We start from the raw sequence: 13,708 nt of genomic DNA on the forward strand, positions 1-13,708 counted from the left end.
TCACTATTCCTTAATTTCTCTTAACATCAATGGCCCAATTCCCAGTAAAAAGACAGAGACTATCAGACTGGATGTGTCAAAAGGATCAAGCATGTTGCTGCATACAGGAAATTTATCTCAGCAACAAAGACAGGCACTACCTCAGAGTAAAAGGTTGGAAAAAAATTCCAAGCAAATGGTCCCAAGAAACAAGCTGAAGTAGCTATCCTAATATCAAATGAAATAGATTTTCAACCAAAAGTCATCAAAGAAGACAAAGAAAGTCACTTTTACTCATCAAACGAACAATCTATCAAGATGCACTCTCAATCCTGAAAATCTATGCTCCAAATACAAGGGCACCCACATTCATTAAAAAAAAAAAAAAAAAAAAAAAAACCCTCTACTAAAGCTCAAACCATGTATTGCAACATACACAATAATAGAGGAAGACTTCAACAACTCATGCTCATCAATGGACAGATCATGGATTCAGAAACTAAACAGAGACACAGAGAAACTAACAGAAGTTATGAACCAAATGGATTTAACAGACAACTATAAAATATTTCATCCTAAAACAAAAGAATATACCTTCTTCTCAGCACCTCACTGCACCTTCTCCAAAATTGATAAAATAGTCAGTCACAAAACAGGCCGCAATAGATACAAGAACATCAACATAATCCTATGCATTCTATCAGAAAACTATGAATTAAGACTGGTCTTCAATAATAACAAAACAACAAAATGCCCACATACACATGGAAGTTTAACAATGCTCTACTCCGTGATAACTTGGTAAAAAAAGAAAGAAAGAAAGAAAGAAATCAAAGACATTTTAGAATTTAATTAAAATGAAGGCACAACAAAACCAAACTTATGGGTACAATGAAAGAAGTACTGAGAGGAAAACTCATAGCTCTGAGTGCCTCAAAAAAGAAACTGGAGACAGCATACACTAGGAGCTTGACAGCACAGCTGAAAGCTAGAACAAAAAGAAGCAGATACACCCAAGAGGAGTAGACAGCTTGAAATAATCAAACTCAGAGCAGAAATCAACCAACTTGAAACAAAAAGAAAGAACTATGAAAATAATCAACAAAACATTTTTTGGTTCTTTGAGAAAATCAACAAGGTCAATAAATCCTTAGCCAGACTAATTAGAGGGTACAGAGAGAGTATCCAAATTAACAAAATCAGAAATGAAAGGGGAGACATAACAGCAGAAACTGAGAAAATTCAAGAAATCATCAGATCCCACTACAAAAACATATACTCAACAACATTGGAAAATCTAGAGGAAATGGACAATTTTCTAGACAGATACCAGATACCAAAGTTAAATCAGGATCAGATAAACCATCTAAGAGCCTCATAACGCTTAAGGAAATAAATGTGATCAAAAGCCTCCCAACCGAAAAAGCCCAGAATCAGATGGGTTTAGTGGAGAATTCTATCGGATTTTATAGAAGACCTAATATGTATACTCTCAAAAATGTTCCACAAAATTGACACAGGGAAGACTACCCAACTCATTCTTTGAAGCCACAATTACGATCAATCCTAAACCAAAGACCCTTAAAAAAAAGAGAACTTTAGACCACTTTCCCTCATGAACACTGATGGAAAAATACTCAATAAAATTCTTAAACAGAACCCAAGAAGACATCAAAATGATCATTCACCATGATCAAGTAGGCTTCATCCCAGAGATACAAGGATGGTTCAATATACAGAAATCCATCAATGTCACCCTGTATATAAACAAACTCAAAGAAACAAACCACATGATCATCTAATTAGATGCTGAGAAAGCATTTGACAAAATTCAACACCCCTTCATGTTAATAGTCTTGGAAATGCCAGGAATTCAAGGAACTCATACTTAAAAATAGTAAAAGCAATATACAGTAAACCAGTAGCCAAGATCAAACTAAATGGTGAGAAACTTGAAGCAATCCCACTAAATTCAGGGTCTAGACAAGGCTGCACACTCTCTCCTTACCTATTCAATATAGTACAGAAAGTACTAGCCAGAGCAATCAGACAGAAAAGGGAGTCAAAGAGATACAAAATCAAAGGGAAAAGTCAACATATCACTGTTTGCAGATGATATGATGGTATACTTAAGTGGCCCAAAAAATGTACCAGAGAACTCCTAGAGCTGATAAACAACTTCATCAAAGTGGCAAAATATAAAATTAACTCAAACAAATCATTAGCCTTCCTCTATCAAAGGACAAACAGGCTAAGAAAGAAATTAGAGAATTGAAACCCTTCACAATAGTCAAAAAGAATATAAAATACCTTGGTGTGACCCTAACCAACCAAGTGAAGGATCTATATGACAAGAACTTCAAGTCTCTGAAAAAGGAAATTAAAGAAGACCTCAGAAGATGGAAAGATCTCCCGTGTTCATGGATTAGAAGGATCAGCATAGTCAAAATGGCCATCTTGCTGAAAGCAATCTACAGATTCAATGCAATTCTCATCAAAATTCCAACTCAATTCTTCACAGAGTTAGAAAGAACAATTTGCAGACTCTTTTGGAATAATTTAAAAACCCTGGATAGTAAAAACCATTCTCAACAATAAAAATACTTCCGGGGAAATTACCATCCCTGACCTCAAGCTGTATTGCAGATGAACTGTGATTAAAAACAAACAAACAAAAAAAACAAAAACAAAAACAAAACTGCATGGTATTGGTATAGAGGCAGGCAGGTAGATCAGTGAAGCAGAACTGAAGACCCGGAAATGAACCCACACATGTATGGTCACTTGATGTTTGACAAAGAAGCTAAAAATTCAATGGAAGGACAGCCTCTTCAACAAATTGTATTGGTTCAACTGGCAGTCAGCCTGCAGAAGAATGCAAATCCATCCTGTCTTATCTCATTGTACAAAGCTCAAGTGCAAGTAGATCAAAGACCTCCACATAAAACCAGGTACCCTGAAACTATTAGAAGAGAAAGTAGGGAAAAGCTTTGAACACATAAGCACAGAGGAAATTTTTCTGAACAGAACACCAATGGCATATGCTATAAGATCAAAAATTAACAAATGGGACCTCATGAAGTTTGCAAGGTTTCTGTAAGACTAAGGACACTGTCAAGAAGACAAAATGGTAGCCAACAGATTGGGAAAGGATCTTACCAATCCTACATCTGATAGAGGGCTAATATCTGATATATACAAAGAACCCAAGAAATTACAATCCAGAGAATCAAACAATCCTATGAAAAAAATGGGGTTCAGAGCTAAACAAAGAATTTTCAACTGAGGAATACCAAATGGCTGAGAAATACCTAAAACAATGTTCAACATCCCTAGTCATCGTGGAAATGCAAATCAAAACAACCCTAAGAGTCCACCTCACACCAGTTAGAATGGTAAGATCAAAAACTCAAATAACAGCAGATGCAGGCGAGGATGTGGAGAATGAGGAATACTCCTCCACTATGGGTGGAGTTGGAAGCTGGTACAACAATCCGGAAATCAGTCTGGAGATTCCTCAGAAAACTGAACACAGGGCTGGAGAGATGGCTCAATGGTTAAGAGCACTGGCTGCTCTTCCAGAGGTCCTGAGTTCAATTCCCAGCAACCACATGGTGGCTCACAACCATCTGTAATGAGATCTTGATGTCTGTTATGTCTGAAGACAGCAACGGTGTACTCATATAAAATATATAAAATAAATAAACCTTTAGAAAACTGAACACAGTACTATCTGAAGACCTAGCTATTCTACTCCTGTGGATATACCCCAAAAATGCTCCAACATATAACAAGGACACATGCTCCACCATGTTCATAGCAGCCATATTTATAATAGCCAAAAGCTGGAAAGAACCCAGATGTCCTTCAACAGAGAAATAGATACAGAAAATGTGGTACATTTACACAATGGAGTACTACTCAGCTATTAGGAACAATGACTTTATGAAATTCCTAAGCAAATAGATGGAACTAGAGACTATCATCTTGCGTGAGGTAACCCAGTCACAAGAGAACACACATGGTATGTACTCAAAGATAATCAGATACTAGCCCAAAAAGCTCTGAATAGCTAAGAAACTATTCACAGACCTTATGAATCTCAAGAAGAAGGAAGGCCAAAATGTGGATGCCTCCATCCTTTTTAGAAGGGAGAACAAAACACTCATGGGAGGAAATACAAGGTAAAATAGAGGAGCAGAGATTGAAGAAAAGAGCATTCAGAGGCTGCCTCGCCTTGGGATCCACCCTATATTGCAGCCACCAAACCCAGCACTATTGCTGATGCCAAGCACTCTTCCTTAATGGCAAGAACCAGATAGAGATGCCTCCTCAGGTGCTCTGCCAGAGTCATAAGGATACAGCTGAGCATGCTTGAAGCTAACCATCGGTCTGAACACAGGGAACCCCACGAAGGCGCTAAAGACTGAAGGAGCTGAAAGGGGTTGCAACCTCAAGGGAAGGACATTAACCAACCAAACCCTTTACAACTTTCATGGTCTAAAACACTAACCATTGAGAACACATTGAGAGACCTATGTCTCCAGTTAAAATATAACAGAAGATAGCAGTGTCTGGCATCATATGAGAAGAGGCCTTTGGTCCAGTGAGGGCAGGTTTCCCAATGTAGGGGAATGCCAAGGTACTGGGGTGGAGAGGGTAATTAGACCAGTGCACCTTCATGGAGACTAGTAGAGGGGGGAAGTGGAAGAGGGATAGGGAAGGGGATAAATTTTCAAATGTAAATGCAGAAAGTAATTTTAAAAAAATATGGGTTTGGCAAATAGATAATGTCTTGTAAGAGTCAATAATTAACTGAAGAATTACATCCAGGGTGTAAATAGTATGTAACAGCCAGGAGTGTTTTATTTTGTAGAGTGCATCATGTTAGAGACTCCCATTACCATGAAAGAGACCTCAAAGTGAGCTATTGCACCTGATTTAAAGCACATTAATAAATATTCAGGGTAGGGGACCTCTAACTTAATCTGCTGAGTCTATCACCAGGGCCATTTTAGAACCATTATTTAGGCATATTGGCTACAAACTGTTGTTGTGGTAGACTGTACACTGTTGTTGACCTGTTGTCCTGGTTGAAGGCCAGAGGCCACGGCAGCTTTTGACTAGTAAACTATAAACATTATGCTCTTATATGGATAACCTGAGTTTCTAAATATGGTTTCTAAATTGTGAAGAGATCCTTAAAGAAAATACTTAATAATGTCAAGGCAGGTTGCTTAAGATCCACCCAAATTTATAAAGATAAAAAAAACTGTCTATGATGGATTTTACTTGTAGTTTCAAAACTGTTTGTCGTCCATACATGAAGAATAAAGTGGCGAACACCTTCTTTCAGTTTCCCCACCTCCACTCAACCTTATTTTTTATTTACTTACTTACTTACCTACTTACTTTTTGAGAGAGGGTTATTATGTGCACCAAACATCTGCTGTTATGGAACAAATTGTATAGACCAGGCTGGCCTTGAACTTCCAGATATCTGTCTGCCTCTGTCCCCCGCCCCCGCCCCCCCCCCAACTGCTAGAATTAAGGATGTGTGCCAAGTCCAGGGATTCTACTTTGGTTTTTGGTTTTTGGTTTTTGGTTTGTTTTTAGACAAAATTGCATGTAGCCCAGGTTGTCCTGAAACTTACTCTGTAGCCTAGGTTTTCTTTTTTTTTATTATTATTAGATACTCTGTATTTACATTTGAGATGTTATCCCTTTACCCCACCCCACTCCCATCTTCTTTCCTATCCATTTGCTTTCACAAAGGTGCACTTGCTCCTGATCACCCTCTACACCCCAGTGCCTTGACATTTCCCTACATTGGGAAAATGTGCCCTCCCTGGAACAAAAGCCTCTTCTCACATTGATGCCAGACACTGCTATCTTCAGCTACATGTGCAACTGGACCAATAGGTCTCTCAAAGTTCACACAAAGGTTGTTGTTTTAGTCCGTGGGAATTTTGAAGGGTTTGGTTGGCTGATAATGCTGTTCTTCCCATGAGGTTGCAGCCCCTTTCAGCTCCTTATGTCCTTTCTTTAGCAACCTCATGGGGCCCCTGAGTTCAGACTGATGGTTAGCTGCAAGCATGCTCAGCTGTATCTATATGACTCTAGCATAGTCCCTGAAGTGGCATCTCTATCTGGTTCCTGCCAGTAAGTACTTTTCAGGATCCGCTATAGTGCTGGGATTTGGTGACTGCATATGTGGTTAGCCTAGGCTTTTCTGAAAATCACTATAGAGCTTGAACATCCTACTATCCTGCCTGGATTACAATCCTGTCCTTGCATGTTTGATCCTTCTGACTCTGCTCCCCAAGGGATGGGATTACAGTCTTTAGGTAACTGATCAATTAATGGCCCAACTATTTAAATTGCTGTTATTCATTACTCGCTGTAGAACACCTGTTGGGTGTCAAGAGGGAAGTGCTAAGGATAACAGGGAATAGAGCACAGCAAAGGGACAGAGGCTTGCTGCTCACCCATCCCTGAGTAGTGGGATGATTCCATTAGAGAGAAGGGGTTGTAGACATGTTGAGTTCTGAGTGACAGAAACATAGATATCTGTTATCTTATTGTGTTCTTTTGTATTTAAATAATTCTAAAACAAAATAAGATAAAATATGCATATCTAAAAATAACTAAAATTTTTTCCAGGAGGCTAAAATTGTGTCCAAAATAAGGTTCTATATCACCTGTCTTTAGATTTACCAAACCCACAGAGTGTCTGGTAATCTCTATATAACATCAGAATCTTAGGCTGCTTCTTTGAAGCCTTTAAGTCAATGGACACTTTGTCAGTTTGTAGATTTCTGTGAGGTTTGGTTTACAGAATAGAAATAAGGCTGTCCAAATAGAAGGAAAGGGAGCTTTGCTTGAGAGACTGTTGTCAAACGTTCTTCAGTGAGGTACGGAGGTTTGTATCCAAGGTCTTTCTAACCAAATCCTAACCTGTTGAGAGGACTAACTATCGTGATGGTCAACCAGAATTTTTTCTCAATAATTTTATTTTTTCTAATTTTGTAATTTTAATTTCCCATAGCACCGTATCGATGTTGAAAACAATACAAATACAAAGATGCTCATTTTAACAGTTTATGCATGAGTACGTGTCACACCATTTTTTTGGGAGGTGGTGGTGGGGGACAGTTTTGACAACCGAACAAATCTAAGCTATGGACAAAACAGAAATCAGATAACTGGTCCTGACATTCCATGCCCCCAACATTTAATATATGTCACTCAACGGACACCTGAATCAGTTGGAAACACAGTAGCAGAACATTGATGTGTATCTCTACATTTCTAATCAATGTTCTGTGCAATAGAACTTCAGACAGAACACTGGGCCCACAGCTCAGACATCAGAGCCGCACCTGTAGGACTGTGTAACGTGTAATAAGACACAACAACTTGTTAGTTTTAAAAATAAACATTGTTATTTAATAATCAGAGAACTTTTAAGAGAATTCAAATGTCCTCATTCAGCTAATTAAATCTGAAATGTCCATGCATATTCTCAAAAGCCCAGACTAGCTACTTAGAATATGCCAAAGAGTCTAAAGTTAGAGTAATAGCCACCAAATTGTAAGGAAATATAAAAAATTAGAAAAAAAATCCATCATATATTATATTTATATATATTTACATATTAAAAAACCCTCAAAAGGAATATACTGTTTGATTTTTATCTTTTCCATAAAAAACCAGAATGATACTCTTAGAATATGGTTAATATATATTGCCAACACAAGCATCAGGAACTGAACCCCGGTGCTGTTCAACTGTGTCAAAGTAAAACCAATGAACATTTAAGCCAAGAGACTGATTATTAAGGCCATACGTAACTAACAAATCTAGACAAAGTGCTCCTAACTCTTAAATAATATTTTCTTGTTCTCTTTACCCTAAGTGAAAGATACTAACTTAATTTCTCCCCTAAGTCTTTGCAAAGCAAATCTGGTTATTTAAAAAGAAAAAGGAATGTGTACAAACCTAACCATGTCATTTTATAACATTTCCCTTCCATACCCAAGGAAGACCTGTCAGCCCTCTACCTTCCTCCCTCTCCCCTCACCCCTCACTGCTAAGCAGCCACTGTTTCCTTCTGTCTGCATTTGCTAGTTATTGACACTACATTGTCTGTATCTGTGGATGCACACTAATGGAATCACTGCTTTGATTATTTGTAATTGCCTTTTTTCTATGAACAATTTTAAATATTCATTAATACAACATCATTTTATACCTTTTTATACTTAGTAGAGCACCTTTTTTATAACATATTCTATGAATAGGAGCAAATGAACATATTGGTATAATATGTTTGGTTAGCTGGTTGTATGTTTGTTTGAAACAGATGGCTGCTATGTAGAGCCCAAACTGATCTTCAATTCAATTTAACTCATGATCTTCCTGTCTCAACCCTTTGAGCACAAGATTACAGATTGAGAAGGCTAGACTAATTCCATTACCTGCATCAAACTGTCAGTTCAGGAGACTATGCCTAGAAACTGGGCAAATTCAGGCAAGTCAAGGCAAGTCAGTTACTAAAACAAAACAAAACAAGAAAACCCTCTGCTTCAGGCAGCTAGTCAAAAACTGCCCTGCTCTCTGAAGCTACCCTACCACCTGACCCGAGACATGACAGTAGGTCAAAAACAGTTTCAAGGACACATTTGCAAGTTTCTCTCTAGGACAGGGAGTGTTTTTGTGTGATATGTTCTGTGTCCTAGTGCTGTGTGGGGATCTCAGGCAAGCTCAGACCTCCAAACATGGCTACTTTCGGGAAGACCATGCTACTGATGAACATTCACAAAGTTCCAGAAGACTTCAAAGGATAAGGTGACCTATGAGGACATGCATGTGAATTTTAATCGGGAAGAGTGAGCTTTGCTGGATCCTTCTCAGAAGAATCTCTACAAAGACTGGAGACCTATAGAAACCTCACTGCCATTGGGCTGGAGAAATGTCTCAGGGGTTGAGAGCACTGACTGCTCTTCCAGAGGTCCTGAGTTCAAATTTCAATGACTACATGGTGGCTCACAAATATATGTAATGAGATCTGATGCCCTCTTCTGGTGTGTCTGAAGACAGCTGTAATGTACTTATAGATAATAAAAAATTTAAAAAAAAAAAAAGAAACCTTACAGACATATAGCCTACATTTTTGAAGAGTACTGTGACTTGCAATAGGCTTACCACATTGCTTATATTTATAGGGATTCTAACAATTTGTATTCTTTTATGTCTTAGGAAATGCCTAAGACTAAGACTAAGCCTACCTACATTTTCAATGTTCTACAAGACATGGAAGGCATGAAAGGACTTCTATGGAGAGTAACTTAATGGGTAAAAGTGGTAAAGCCTCTGCATATGTGAGTCATACCCAAAGACAAGAAAGAACACATAAGTGAAAGGAACCCTATAAATGTAAACAATATGATAAAGTTTTTGTACAATGGAGTGATCTACAATATCATAAAAGAACACATAGAAAAGAGAATTCCTATGAATGTAAACTATGTGGTAAAGACTTTGTGGGAAGGAGTGATCTCCAAAGACATAAACAAACACACACAGGAGAGAAACTGTGTGAATGTAACCAATGTGGTAAAGACTTTGCAGGAAAATAGTGGTCTCCAATATTATGAACACATATAGAAGAGAAACTTTTTGAATTTAACCTATGTGGTTTTAAACCTTTTCCACAAAGCAGTATCTTCCAAATACATAAATGACCACATACAGGAGAGAAACTCTACAAATGTTATCAATGTGCTAAAGCCCTATTACAACACAGTTGTCTTCAAATTCATAAAAGAACATGTACTGGAGAGAAATACTTGAATGTAACTAATGTAGTAATGCCTTTACACAAAACAGTCATCTCCTAAGACATAAAAGAATACAAATTGTTAGAATCCCTATAAATATAAGCAATGTGGTAAACCTATTGCAAGTCACAGTACTCTTCAAGTAAATAAGAGAAGACTCATTCAAGAGAAGCCCTATAAATGTCATCAGTGCAATAAAGCCTTTGCAAATAGCAATCATCTTCAAATACATAAAATAATGCATAACAGGTGAGAGACCATATGAATGTAAGCAATGTGGTAAAGCCTTTGCATGTCAGTCATATTCAAAGAAATGAAAGAAATCATACTGTAGAGAAATCTTCAAGTGTATTCAATGTGATAAAGCCATTGCGCATTTCCATAAGTTTCATCAGCATGAGATAATCCATACTGGAGAAAAACTATGATTTTATTAAAAATGGTAAAATCTTTACAAATTTTACAAGTCTTCATTATCATGAAAGAGAAACCTTATACATGCATTCAATATGGTGAAGACTTTAAATATTTCCACAGTCATCATCATCATGAAATTATTCATGCTCTAGAGAAAGTCTATGAGTGTAAACATTGTGGTAAAGTCTCTGTGTTATGAGGTCTTCTCAGATCCAACACATTCAAACTCTGGTAACACAAATGACAGAAATTTATTGTAATAAAGCTGCTGCTAGGGCTGGAGAGACAGCTCAGTGGTTAAGAGCACTGACTGCTCTTTCAGAGGCCTTGAGTTCAAATCCCCAGCAACCATCTGTAATGACATCTGATGCCCTCTTCTGGTGTGTCTGAAGACAGCTACAGTGTACTCATATATAATAAATAAATAAATCTTTAAAAAAGAAGAAAATCGTGTATATATATATATATATATATATATATATATATATATATATATATATATATATATATATATATATATATATATATATATATATGCTGGATGCTGGCCAGAGGTCATACTCTGGTACCTAATACACCTGCCTCCCTACTGTGAGCCAGAATGTTATAGAGCTGCCATTCCATAGTCAAAAATTCTGATGCAGAATTATTCCTGTCTGTAAGAACTGCAGGAACAAACATAGAGAACAGCCTGAAGAAAGGAAAGCCTAGTGACAGGCCCAAATGGGGATTTGCATCTGTGGGAGCCCCCAAGTTGTGACAGTATTGCTGATGGTGTGATTACAAACAGTCCTAGCATGGCTGCCCCCTGAAAGGCCCAACAAGCAGTTGAAAGAGTCTGATGCAGATATTTACACTCAACCAATAAACACAAACTAGTAATACGTGCGATTGATTAGGGAAAAGCTAGAAGAAGCTGAGGAGGAGAGCCACCCCATAACCTGGTCTCCCAGAATCCCTGAGACGCTGAGCCACCAACCAGACAGCATACACCAGCTGATATGAGGCCCGCAAAACCTATACAGAAGAGGAATTTCTAGACTAGGCTAAGAGAATATTACCTAACCCTCAACAGACTTGGGACACAAAGAGTGGAGATGTCCTGTGTGTTGGGTGGGGGACATCCATTTGGAGATGACAGGAGAATACATGAGTTATAAAACAGTCGTGAGTTGGTTGGATGGTAAGGGGGACAAATGCTGGACTGTTAAGGAAAGAAAAAAAGAAAGAAAGAAAGAAAGAAAGAAAGAAAGAAAGAAAGAAAGAAAGAAAGGAAGGAAGGAAGGAAGGAAGGAAGGAAGAAAGAAAGAATAAAAACAAAAAAGAAAAACAGAAACCTTTGTGCCAAGTTACAGCTACATTTTCCCACCAATCAAGGTTTAGGGATAGGGTCTTATGTAGTTGACGGTGTCAACTGTCATAGAATGTAGGTGTCACAATGTAACCGGTCATATCTATTTGGGTTTTGGTGGTGAGGAACAGGAGTTATGTTTTGAGGAGCATGTGAGGATTAGCAGAAGGCATTGTCAGAGACAGTCATTATGTTTTCCAGAACAAAAAAATGAGTAAGTGGAGGGAGTCTCCTAATGGGACGTCGCCACATTCCCTCTGCTTTGAACCTGCGTATGGAACTTCACCATACGATTAAATGGAGGGTGAGTAACAACAGGATATACAAAGAGTGCTGTCATTTGTTTTGTTTGTTTTTATTTTTTATCTTGCTAGTTCTCAGTTATGGTAGATTGGTTCTAATGCTACGGGTGATAAATTGGTTCTTAAATCGCAAGAGAATGCAGCATTTAAGACACTGATATTCCCTGCTCCCAGCTGGTTCTAATGGGCAAAAAAAAAATTGCCAGCTGGCAATGGCAAGGCCGGGTGATAGGCAGGACTTTTGGATTCGTGGGCAAGAGGACCAATGGAGATTGACATGGCAGAAAAGTAATTGGATGCAGGATTGAGGGGTGGAAAAGACAGAGTACCAACCCTGTAAAAGCTGGGGAAGAGTGGCCCCATTGGACCCTCCCCCAATTGCTACTGATGTAATAGAGATGAGATATGAAAATTAGTAAGTAATAATTTAGGAATATAAGGGATGCCATTAGCAATGTGGAAGTTTGGGCGTGGCTCAGCAAATAAGCTGACTTAGGCTTATTAAATAAAGTTGCTTGTGTATTTGCTTCTTTCAAAAATCCATAGCATTTGTAATAGAGCCAGAAATGTAACCAATGTAAACAAAGCCTTTGTAGAAAGCAGTTGAATCCAATATCATGAAAGAACAAATACAGGAGAGAATTCCCATGAATGTTGAAAATGTGTAGTAAAGCCTTGGTATGAAGGTGTAATTTCCCAGTACATAAATGAACACATAAAGGAGAAAAACCTTATCAATGTAACCAGTGTGGTAAAGCTTTCTCAAAAGTCAATATTCATCAAATACATAAAAGAATTTAAAACAAATTCTTTGACTGTAAGCAACGTGGTAAAGCTTTTTCACAAAGCTATGGTTTCCAAAATCATAAAAGAACAGATAGAAGAGAGAAACTTGTACAATTTCTACATAACTGACATAAGAGAATCTCCTGGGTTATCCTGTGAGCTCTCACTACAATAGAGCTAGGAACCCACCTTAGTGTTGGGACATCAAAGCAGGTGCTAAGGAGGCCAAAGTCAGGGATATACTGTCTAAATTGAAAAGTGACTGCAAGGGGTAAGAGGACTAAAGTAAGAGTATTTGTTGAAGGAAAACAGGGCACATCTCCAGAAGGTGCTTGATTACCCTTTCTCTGGGGAAACTGGGCCGGGAACTTGCTGCCTACACTCTTTTGGTGACCACTGGTGTTGTTTAATGTTTCCTGGGTGTATTGAGCAGATGGTGCCAGATAAAAACAAGGAATGAAATAAAACTAAAGATTGTTTGTTACTATAAACTTCACTTCAGTGCAACATACTAATAAAAATTTACACATGATTACATTTGTAAAAATACTGCTGTGTTCTGCAGTCTGAGTGCTTCTGACATGTTGGCACCCGCCAACTTCTGAGAGCTTGTCTCCTGTCTTCCATACAAAGTGGGCGTGCCTTGGTTATGGAGGTGAGCAGAAATCACACAGTACCTAGATAGGGATAAATCTCAGGCATATTATACTCCACTGTTCAGCATAAGCATGAGCCACACAGTATTGGACATTTTTGCAAGAGTAAAAAAAAAAAAAAACTTTATATTTAGTTGAACATCCAACCCCAATGGTTGGTTCTATTTAACAAGAGCCTATGCCTTTTTGATCTGTGCCAAGGTCACATTGCCATCTCCTGGTCTCTTCTGGATTTGGAATGGTAAAACTCCTCTTGCTTTTGCATTGATCACCACCTCTGTGAGTATCATTCAAGGGGTCCCAGAAGAGATCCAATTAGAACCTCATCCTACTCCAGTAATAGTTCTAAAATATCCCTAGTGATTGACTCAACAA

The sequence above is a fragment of the Micromys minutus genome (genome assembly GCF_963924665.1).
Source record: "Micromys minutus genome assembly, chromosome: 7".
Classification (NCBI taxonomy): domain Eukaryota; kingdom Metazoa; phylum Chordata; class Mammalia; order Rodentia; family Muridae; genus Micromys; species Micromys minutus.